The 4,347-nt window shown below is 34.5% G+C and overlaps 1 pseudogene; it reads right to left on the bottom strand.

Annotated features, from left to right (window-relative positions):
• Positions 1-1,246: 1,246 nt before the first annotated feature.
• On the bottom strand, positions 1,247-2,187 carry LOC128099701 (centrin-3-like; annotated as a pseudogene).
• Positions 2,188-4,347: the final 2,160 nt, after the last annotated feature.

Below are 4,347 nucleotides of genomic sequence, written 5' to 3' on the forward strand. Positions count from 1 at the left end.
AATGGGCAAGGTGGCAGTTCCTCAAGAAGGTCCATCATTTTTCATTTTCATCATCTGTTTGTTACTCTGAAAATTGTTACCATCATGAACACATTTCTTACTCAAAATTGTTATGCATTAGATGAACAATTAATTGGATTTTGAGATAACTGTACAAAATTTCACCACTATTATGCAATTTCCTTCTAATTTCCTGCTCAATTTCTGGTACGTAAGATGTAAGGAACTACTCTAGCAGGCTCAAAGTATTTCAAATGTCTCAAATTTTATTGACCTTTTAAAATTTAAATAGCGTTCACTGAAATTGACAACTCGACTTTTTTCTTAGGAGAGTGCATATCATCAGAAGCAGATCACTGAAGATGTGTTAGGGAACCATTTTTTCTGTGACATAACTCCCATAATCAGAGTTTGCCTCAACTTTAGTAAGACAGAATGATCCATCAGTTCCCAAATAGTCTATCTCCACTGTGTTTCAATACATCACAGAATATAACTTTATCTGGATAAAACATGCTTAAAATGTTTGTTTTTTTTTTTTTTATGGCTGACTATTTTCTCTTTTCCTTGCTGTGTTAACACATCAAACTCCAAAATTTAATTATTTCATTTTGAGAAGTTATGTAATTGAAACTGTATTCATACAGTTTAATTAGTAAATATTCAAGCTCAAATCTTATTGCAAAACCAGGTTTCTAGAATATAAAACACAAGAAAGATAGATCTATATGTACAGCACTTACCCCTCCAAAATGAAGTACCAAACTCTCAAGAAAGGAATTAGGCCAATACCAAATCTTATGTATTGAAATACAAAATGCCAAACTTGATGAATCCTTAGGCAATAAAAAAATGTTCTATAATATTGTCACTTGTTTTTCTGAGTTTTGTTTAAAATGCAATTGAAAGAATAAAGTGAGTAAAAACTCTTCTAATCAAGTGTTAACAGATACCATGAATCAAAAAATTAGAAAACTTAAAAAATATTAAGATACTAATAAAATAAATACTTTATTATGAAAGTCTGTAAAACATATGCACCAAAATAAAAACAGCTAGCTAATGCTAAATTTAATCCTCCAAATAATGTACAATACATAATTTAATTTTTAATACATTACATAAATCTATACTATAAATATGAAGTTAAAACTATTAATACTAGCAACATTGTTCATAAAATGAAACTTAGCAGTAGTAAAATATACATATTCAAAGGATGCTGCAGTATAGTTCTTTTTGAAAACTAAATAAGTTGGATTATTTTTAACAGGACTCCAGGCACAAAAACTAGAATATAATATGGTAACTGCAATGTTTTGGTGTTGATTCTTGTAGTCCTTTCTGTGTCACCAGTCATGATAACAATGAATTCCTCTTGATTGACCTCTCCATCATCATCTTTATCAAGTTCTTCTATCACAGCCCCAATTTCCTCATCACCCTATTTCTACCAGACTCTATGGAAGCACACCAGAAATCCTTTAAGCGTATTTTCCCTGAATCATCATCATTCAGTAGATTAAATTCTTCCACTAGCTCTTCATGCAGATCCTCTTCCAATATCAAGTCTGTCACAAGTTCATTAAAACCTTCAAAGGCGGCCTTGGACCTGCCACAGTTGAGTGTATCAGGCTCTGCTGACTCCCCACAGGTGACCTTGCTTTGGAGGAGGAGGAGGAAATGGGGGTTTGGATGGGGGGAAGGCTGGGGGTGAGAGGAGGTAGTGGAGGGGATCTGTGCTTGGTATGTAAAATGAATAGAAAATTTCTTAATAAAAAAAAGAAAGGAAAAAAAAGAATGTACCCCAGCACTTTCCTAGCATGCTTAAGATCCTAAATTTAATCCCCAATATTAGGGGGAAAAGGTTAATGTGGTAAATTTTATGTGCTGTGTTTTTTGCATTAAAAACGTTCTATAAAATGAAAAATAAATCTTCAAATGTGATTTTTGCTTGTGGATTCTCTGTCATAGTCTTTAAGAATCTTACATCAGCTATTTATTAAACAGTAAGACCCAAGGCTCTCATTGCCACCTTTCATTCATGGCTTCATTTTTGTCTGTATCAATAGCTCAAAACCTTCTTTCATCTCTTGTTTCTGTTCTTCAGAGAGCTCTCTCTCTTTACTTTTCCTTTTCTACATTTGTTTTGTCTCCTGAAAGCTCACTTCTCAGAGCTAAACTCATTTTCTCTTCTGACAGAGATATTCCTCTTAAGAAGGATTTTCAGCAAATGACAACCTCAGCATCAGAATATTTTCTCATTTGGCTTTCAATTCCATGCACATGAGGTATCTTCTGCTTGGGCAGGGTTTACCTCCAGACCAGACTGGATTTGTGGAGTGACAGTTCTGTGGAAGGAGGAGGACATGGTTAAATTTTCTTGTTCATGCTCAATCATGCCGTTCCTACTGGAGCCTCTCAGGCGTGCATGTTCCTTCAAAATAATATGAAAATATTTAAATATTATACACATAGTCAAAGCCCAGGAGGTGGTGTTTATAGGAAATTACACATTTGTAAGAATGAAAAGTCATCCATTTCATATAAATTTTTAGGGATTATGAAGAATGAAAAAATGCTACAAATAAGTGAATAAAACGAGATACAGTTACTGCAAATAAAAGTAGAAAGTGAATGAATTTATTAAGGGTGAGACTTTTCCAAGATCACTGACATCTTTGAGAAATGATTTGTGAATGTAATAACAGAAATGAAATACAAATATAGACACACAACAGTAGACCTACAGGCTCCAAGTACAATTTGTTTCTTTCTTTCATGTATATTTAGGTGTGATATGTTTGAACACGTGTATACATGTACACATATGTGTAGACAGACAAGCGTATATGCATGTTGTAAGCCCCAGTTGACAAGATAGACAGACTCTTTCATCACTCTTCCATCTTCATTAATGAGGTAGGATCTCTCAATCAAAAATATAACCCACTGATTCGACTTGTCTTGCTAGATATCTTGCTCCTGAGATCCACTGAGTTTCCCTTCCAAGTCTGAAACTACAGGTGGCCCCTATACCCACCCAGCATGTGCATAGGTGATTGGTGTCTGAATTCTGGTCCTAATGTTTGTGAGGCAAGTGTATTAGCTGCTTAGCCATCTCCACAGATTCTAAGCACAATTTTAATATCGATTAGAAATGAAAAACAAACAAGAGTTATTGAGCATAAATCTACTGTATAGTGACAGAAATCTAGGAGCAAGCGAACTAGGATATCATCACAGGGGGAAAACAACAGGAAATTTTAGGAATATGGCAATTCTGAGTCATAATTATCAAAATCCACTGCCCAGCATGCTCATTTTTCCTGTAAAAAGATGACACACTACACACACACACATACACACACACATACACACACACACACACACACACACACACACACACACACACACACACACACACACATGTGTTTCTAAATGTTCCAAAAATACTTCAGTTCGGTCACACAAAATTATTTGTTACTCATGGCCCTTTACATAACACTAGTAAATACTTCATGTTATATCTCTATGTAGTATGACTGTTTCTTCTTGACTTTACATAACCATGGAAATCATGAAGTTGTGATGAACTATGGGAGACCTTGGCCCATTGTCATGGCAACAAAATGAACATAACAATAAAGTAGATAGCTAGGTCTACAGTAGTTTAATGAAAGAGGGCCATAAAATCTTCCCCTGAGAGTCAGGTCATCATTCGCTTCTGACCAGTGGGATGTAGTCCTTGTCTATAGTAGATAAGAAGAGGTTAAAAATTGACTCCAGTTAGGACTTTTCTTTGAACAGAGGCCAATGGGGGAACCTGTGCACTTGAGTTGAACCCCAGTAAACTCACTGATTCTCAGCTGAACTTGAGAAACCTTCATTAGTTTGTTGGCTGGTTCCTTATTTTAGGGGAATAGATGGTTATTAACAGTTTCTGACACATCACGTGATAAAATAATACAGTGTTTAAAAGTCAAGAGGTAACTCCTTGTCACAATGCAAAGAAAATTTTAATATGTGCTAATACACAAGAAAGTAATAAATACATCCGTCTGATTTATAGAAATTCGAAAACACATTTGCAAATTTTTGTTGTCAATAGTTACATCTACATGTAGGAAAATTCTAGCAACATATATAATAAACAAATCAATTTCAAGAAGCTTGTAGAAGGTTAGAAGTAGTAAGGTGGGAGGCTCCATTGTGAGCCAGAGGTCGAGTCTTGATTTTATTTACAAAAATCCATTCATTTTCTTTCCTTCTATTTTATTTATTTTTTTGAAGGATCAGAAAATAAGATTTTATTAGAGACAATAGGTAAATTTAGGGACAGACACA

This window comes from Peromyscus californicus, unplaced genomic scaffold, assembly GCF_007827085.1.
Source record: "Peromyscus californicus insignis strain IS unplaced genomic scaffold, ASM782708v3 Scaffold_6__1_contigs__length_162567912, whole genome shotgun sequence".
Classification (NCBI taxonomy): Eukaryota; Metazoa; Chordata; class Mammalia; order Rodentia; family Cricetidae; genus Peromyscus; species Peromyscus californicus.